At 44.4% G+C, this 7111-nt stretch overlaps 1 non-coding gene across 1 annotated transcript; it reads left to right on the top strand.

Annotated features, from left to right (window-relative positions):
* The first annotated feature begins 712 nt into the window (after positions 1 to 712).
* On the top strand, positions 713 to 784 carry trnaq-cug (transfer RNA glutamine (anticodon CUG)). Its single transcript has one exon. It is a non-coding gene; the product is annotated as a tRNA-Gln (tRNA).
* Positions 785 to 7111: the final 6327 nt, after the last annotated feature.

Raw genomic sequence — 7111 nt, 5'->3', positions numbered from 1 at the left:
GACATGATATATTTTTGCCCAGATGTTTGCAAATGCAGGGTGAAAAAATAAAATGCCGCTGGAATCCACTCCCTGCTGGTGGGAATTTGCTGCCTCAATCAAAGAGGTTCCAATTGCTTCTATCGGTTTCAGTTCAGAAGCTCAACCGGACTTTTGCTTCCCAAATCAGCAGAAGAGAAATTTGCTTTTTGTTTAATGCTGAGTTTCACTGCACCAAATAACGGTGTTTGCTGAACTTTTCTTTGCAATCTGCATTCAGCAGTCAAGCATGTAGAAATTCAAAACATTGTTTCTTGAAAGGCAGGCATTGCTTGGACCGTGTCCTCGCACAAAGTTTACATTTTGTTTTACGCCAATCTTCATGCATCAGTGCCTTGCAATATTTATTCACAGATTATCCGGCAAGACTGTAATAGGAGCTGCGCTGAGCAGAATGAAACAGAAGCAGTGACGAGGGAAGCGATAGGTTTGACTAGGAGCTGTGCGATTGGCTGAGCATCGATACTAAGCAGAAGGAAAAGGGTGGAAGCTGAAAGAAGAGATGAGAAAGGGCCGAGTCAAAGTAGCAGTTTGGAATTGTCCAGTTCTTGCAGCTTTGCTGATGGGAGAGGGTTGGCAACAGCCTCAAGAAGTCAGTGATGTCGCGATATGGCCGTGCTGAACAAAGAGGAAAATGTCTTTGGATGAAGGGTGCGGCTTTTATTAACCAATGGGTTCCATGGTGTAATGGTGAACACTCTAGACTCTGAATCTAGCGATCCGAGTTCGAATCTCGGTGGAACCTGGTTTGTTTTTGTACCATTCATTTGCAACTGCAGGTCGAAAAAACAAAATGCAGCTGGAATCCACTCCCTGCTGGTGGGAAGTTGCTGCCTCAATCAATGAGGTTCCAGTTGCTTCTATCAGTTTCAGTTCATAAACTCAACCGAACATTTGCTTTCCCAAATTAGCAGAAGTGAAAGTTGTATTTTGTTCAATGCTGAGTTTCACTGCACCAAAGAATGGTGTTTGCTGAACTTTTCTTTGTAATCTGCATTCAGCAGTCAAGCATGTAGAAATTCAAAGCATTGTTTCTTGAAAGGCAGGCATTGCTTGGATCATGTCCTCGGGCAATGGTTACATTTTCTTTGCAAGAAGTTGCAGTTTAGATGATGGGAGAGGTTTGTCGGTAGCCTCGAGGTGTCAGTGATATGGCATTCTGGCAGTGCTTCGAAAAGAGCCAAGTATATTTGACTGGTGGGTCCCAGCTGAAGTAGTCAGTTGGTTTCCATCGTGAAATGGTAAGCATTCTGTACTTAGATTCCAGCGATCCGAATTCAAACCTCGGTGGAACCTCAACTTATGTGCCATTCGTTTGTAACTTCTGGGGAAACAAATAAAAGGCACCTGGAATCCCATCCCTGTTCGTGGGTAGTTCGCAGCCTCAATCAATGAGGCTCAAGCTCCGAGTAAAAATTTGGCCTCTTGTTAAAGGCGAATCGTATTGAACTAAATTGATAGCGTTTTTGATGAGGTAACGGAGAGGGTTGATGACGGCAATGCAATTGATGTGGTGTATATAAACTTTCAAAAGGCGATTGATACAGTGCCTTACAATAGCCTTGTCATCAAGATTGATACCCATAGAATAAAAGGAGCAGTAGCAACATGGAGAGAAAATTGCCTCGGTAACAGGAACCAGAGAGGAGTGATGAACAGTTGTTTTTCGGATTGGAGGGAGGTGTACAGTCATGTTCCCCACAGGTCGTTGCTCGCACCACTGCCCTTTTTGATATTTATTAATGACTTGGACTTGGGTGTACAGGGCACAATTTCCAAATTTGCAGATGACACAAACCTCGGAAGTACAGTGAACAGTGAGGAGGACAGTGATAGACTTCAAGAGGATATAGTAATTTGACGCAGAAAAATGCAAGGTGATACATCTCGGGAGGAAGAAAGAGGAGAAGCAATATGAATTAGAGGGCTCAATTCGAAAAGGGGTACAGGAACAGAGAGATCTGGGGGTATATGTGCACAAATCGTTGAATGTAGCGAGGCAGGTTGAGAAAGCGGTTCAATTAAGCATACGGGATCCTCGGCTTTATGAACAGAGGCATAGAGTACGAAAGCACGGAATTCATGATGAATCTTTATAAAACATTAGTTCGACCACAACTGGAGTATTGTGTCCACATCTGGGCAACGCACTTTCGGAAAAATGTGAAGGCCTCAGAGAGGGTGCAGAAAAGATGAACGAGAATGATTCCAGGGATGAGGGACTTCAGTGACGTGGATAGACTGGAGAAGCTGGGGTTGTTCTTTTTGAAACAGAGAAGATTGAGAGGAGATTTGTTGGAGGTATTTAAAATCATGAGGGGTATTGACAGAATAGATGGAGACAAACTGTTCTTATTGGCGGAAACGTCAAGAACCAGAGTACATTGATTTAAGGTGACTGGCAAAAGAACCAAAGGTGACTTGAGGAAAAATCTTTTTTACACAGTGAGTGGTTAGGAAATGCAATGCAATGCCAGGGGTCGTGGTGGAGGCAGATTCAATCGTGGCTTTCAAGAGGGAACTGTATAAATACTTTAAAGGAAAACATGCCGAGGGCGACGGTGATAGGGCGAGGGAGTGGGATTGGCTGGATTGCTTTGGCATAGAGCTGGCAGGACTCGATGGCCGAATGGCCCACTTCCGTGCTGTAACCTTTCTATGAGTCAATCAGCTCAGCCTGTCTTTTGCTTTCCTCAATGTTCAGAAGACAAAGTTGCTTTATGTGCAACGCTGCGCTTCACTGCACCAAAAAAATGGTGTTTGCTTAATGTTTCTTTGCATTCTGCATTCAGCAGGCAAACATGCAGAAATTCAAAGCACTGTCTCTCGAATTGCAGGCATTGCTTGGATCGTGTCCTCGCACAAAGTTTACATTTTGTTTTACGCCAATCTTCATGCATCAGTGCCTTGCAATATTTATTCACAGATTATCCGGCAAGACTGTAATAGGAGCTGCGCTGAGCAGATTGAAAGAGAAGCAGTGACGAGGGAAGCGATAGGTTTGACTAGCAGCTGTGTGATTGGCTGAGCATCGATACTAAGCAGAAGGAAAAGGGTGGAAGCTGAAGGAAGAGATGAGAAAGGGCCGAGTCAAAGTGGCAGTTTGGAATTGTCCAGTTCTTGCAGTTTTGCTGATGGGAGAGGTTTGGCAAGTGCCTGGATAAGTCAGTGATGCAGCGACATGGCAGTGCTGAGCAAAGAGCCAAATGTCTTTGGATGGAGGGTGCGACTTTACTTAACAAATGGGTCCTGTGGTGTAATGGTGAGCGATCCGAGTTTGAATCTCGTTGGAACCTGATTTGTTTTTGTCCCACTCATTTTCAACTGCAGGGCGAAAAAGCAAAATGCAGCTGGAATCCACTCCCTGCTGGTGGGATGTTGCTGCCTCAATCAATGAGGTTCAGTCAAGCATGCAGAAATTCAAAGCATTGTTTCTTGAAAGGCAGGCATTGCTCGGATCATGTCCTCGGCCAATATTTACATTTTCTTTGCAAGTAGTTGCAGTTTTGATGATGGGAGAGGTTTGTCGGTAGCCTCGAGGTGTCAGTGATGTGGCATTCTGGCAGTGCTAAGAAAAGAGCCAAGTGTCTTTGAATGATGGATGCCAGCTGAAGTAGTTCGTTGGTTTCCATAGTGCAATGGTAAGCATTCTGCACTTGTATTCTAGCGATCCAAATTCAAATCTCGATTAAACCTCGAATTTTGTCCTATTCGTTTGCAAATTGAGGGCAAACAAGGAAAAAGCACTTGGAAACAATCCCTGTTGGTGGGGAGTTCGCAGCTTCAATCAGTGAGGATCGAGCTCTTTTGTTTCCACCCCGAACTTAATGCATCTGTGCCTTGCAATGTTTATGCACTGATTATCCAACAAGACGTGCTGCGCTGAGCAGTGTGAAACAGAAGCAGCAACGAGGGAACCGATGGATTTGACAGTCCCTGTGTGATTGGCTAATCATCTGTTCTTACCAGAGGAAAAAGTGGGGAAGCTGAAAGTATGGATGAGAAAGGGCGGAGCCAAAATGGCAGGTTGGGATTGACCAGTGCTTGCAGTTTTGCTGATGGCAGACGTTTGCCGTTCGCCTCGTGCAGTCAATGATGCAGCGCCATGGCGATGCTGATAAAGGAGCCCAGTATCTTTGAAGGGAGGAGGCCGCCTACTATAATGAGTGGGTTCCATGGTGTCATGGTGAGCACTGTGGCCTTTAAATCCAGCGATACGAGTTTCAATCTTGGTAGAACCTCAACTTTTGTTCCATTCGTTTGTAACTTTTGGGGAAACAAACAAAAGGCACCTGGAATCCCATCCCTGTTCGTGGGCAGTTCGCAGCATCAATCAATGAGGCTCGAGCTCCTTGGATAAATTTGGCCTTTTGTTAAAGGCAAATCGTATTGAACTAACTTGATCGAGTTTTTGATGCGGTAACGTAGAGGGTTGATGACGGAAATGCGATTGATATGGTGTATATAAACTTTCAGAAGGCGTTTGATAAAGTGCCTTATAATAGGCTTGTCATCAAGATTGATTCCCACAGAATAAAAGGAGCAGTAGCAACATGGTTTGAAAATTGTCTCAGTAACAGGAACCAGAGAGAAGTGATGAACGGTTGTTTTTTTCGGATTGGAGGGAGGTATACAGTAATGTTCCCCACAGGTCGGTGCTCGCACCACTGGCCTTTTTGATATTTATTAATGACTTGGATTCGGGTGTACAGGGCACAATTTCCAAATTTGCAGATGACACAAACCTTTGAAATGTAGTGAACTGTGAGGAGGTTAGTGATTGAACATAAGAACTTAAGAAATAGGAGCAGGAGTTGGCCAATCGGCTACTCGAGACTGCTCCGCCATTCAATAAGATCATGGCCGATCTGATCCTAACCTCAAATCTAAATTTAGGTCCAATTTCCTGCCCGCTCCCCGGAACCCCTAATTCCCTTTACTTCTAGGAAACTGTCTACTTCTGTTTTGAATTTATTTAATGATATAGCTTCCACAGCTTCCTGGGGCAGCAAATTCCACAGACCTACTACCCTCTGAGTGAAGAAGTTTCTCCTCATCTCAGTTTTGAAAGAGCAGCCCCTTATTCTAAGATTATGCCCCCTAGTTCTAGTTTCACCCATCCTTGGGAACATCCTTACAGCATCCACTCGATCAAGCCCCTTCACAATCTTATATGTTTCAATAAGATCGCCTCTCATTCTTCTGAACTCCAATGAGTCGAGTCCCAATCTACTCAACCTCTCCTCACATGTCCGCCCCCTCATCACTGGGATTAACCGAGTGAACCTTCTTTGTACTACTTCGAGAGCAAGTATGTCTTTTCTTAAGTATGGACACCAAAACTGTATGCAGTATTCCAGGTGCGGTCTCACCAATACCTTATATAACTGCAGCAATACCTCCCTGTTTTTATATTCTATCTCCCTAGCAATAAAAGCCAACATTCCGTTGGCCTTCTTGATCACCTGCTGCACCTGCATCCTAACTTTTTGTTTTTCTTGCACTAGGACCCCCAGATCCCTTTGTGCTGCAGTACTTTCCAGTTTCTCGCCATTAAGATGAAAACTTGATCTCTGATTTTTCCTGCCAAAATGCATAACCTCACATTTTCCAATTTTATTTCAATATTGACTTCCAGAGGATATAGGAATTTAACGCAGAAATATGCAAGGTGACACATCTCGGTAGGAAGAACGAGGAGAAGCAATATATATTAGACGGCTCAATTCGAAAAGGGGTACCGGAACAGAGAGATCTGGGGGTATATGTGCACAAATCGTTGAATGTAGCGAGGCAGGTTGAGAAAGCGGTTCAAAAAAGCATACGGGATCCTGGGCATTATAAATAGAGGCATAGAGTACGAAAGCACGGAATTCATGATGAACCTTTGTAAAACATGAGTTCGGCAACAACTGGAGTATTGTGTCCAGAGCTGGGCACCGCACTTTAGGAGAAATGTGAAGGCCGAAGAGAGGGTGCAGAAAAGATGCACGAGCATGATTCCAGGGATGAGGGACTTTAGTTACGTGGATGGACTGGAGAAGCTGAGGTTGTTCTTCTTCGAACAGAGAAGATTGATAGGGGATTTGATAGAGGTATTTAAAACCATGATGGATGTTGACAGAATAGATGGAGACAAACTCTTCCTATTGGCGGAAGGGTCAAGAACCAGAGGACATCAATTTAAGATGACTGGCAAAAGAACCAAAGGTGACTTGAGTGTTTAGGATCTGGAATGCACTGCCAGGGGTCGTGGTGGAGGCAGATTCAATCGTGGCTTTCAAAAGGGAACGGTATAAATACTTGAAAGGAATACATTCCCAGGGCTACGGAGATAGGGCGAGGGAGTGGGATTGGCTGGAATGCTTTTGCACAGAGCTGGCATGACTCGATGGGCCTAACGTCCTCCTTCCGTGATGTAACCTTTCTATGAGTCTATAAGCTCAGCCTGCCTTTCGCTTTCCTAAATCCTCAGAAGAGAAAGTTGCTTTTTGTGCAACGCTGCGCTTCACTGCACCAAAAAATGGTGTTTGCTGAATGTTTCTTTGCAATCTGCATTCATCAGGCAAACATGTAGCAATTCAAAGCTCTGTCTCTTGAAATGCAGGCATTGCTTGGATCGTCTCCTCCGGTAAAGTTTACATTTGTTTTACGCCAATCTTCATGCATCAGTGCCCTGCAATATTTATTCACAGATTATCCGGCAGGACTCGAATAGGAGTTGTGCTGAGCAGATTGAAACAGAAGGAGTGACGAGGGAAGCGATAGGTTTGACTCGGAGCTGTGTGATTGGCTGATCATCGATACAAAGCAGGAGGGAAAGGGTGGAAGCTGAAGGTGCAGATGAGAAAGGGCCGAGTCAAAGTGGCAGTTTGCAATTGTTATGTACATACACACACACATTCATAGCTACATACTGACTCACACCCAGACATATACCCACAAATATACACACACCAATAATCTGAAAGTTACACAGGGCTACTTGCCAAACAGTGGTAGCATCATGTGATAGAGAGAGCGAAGCGATCCCACAACCAATGGATAAGATCAAAGCTCTGCAATCCTGCCA

This window comes from Heptranchias perlo, chromosome 35 (assembly GCF_035084215.1).
Source record: "Heptranchias perlo isolate sHepPer1 chromosome 35, sHepPer1.hap1, whole genome shotgun sequence".
NCBI classification, from domain to species: Eukaryota; Metazoa; Chordata; class Chondrichthyes; order Hexanchiformes; family Hexanchidae; genus Heptranchias; species Heptranchias perlo.
The sequence above is the reverse complement of the archived record's forward strand: the minus strand, read 5'-3'. Positions and strand labels throughout refer to the sequence as shown.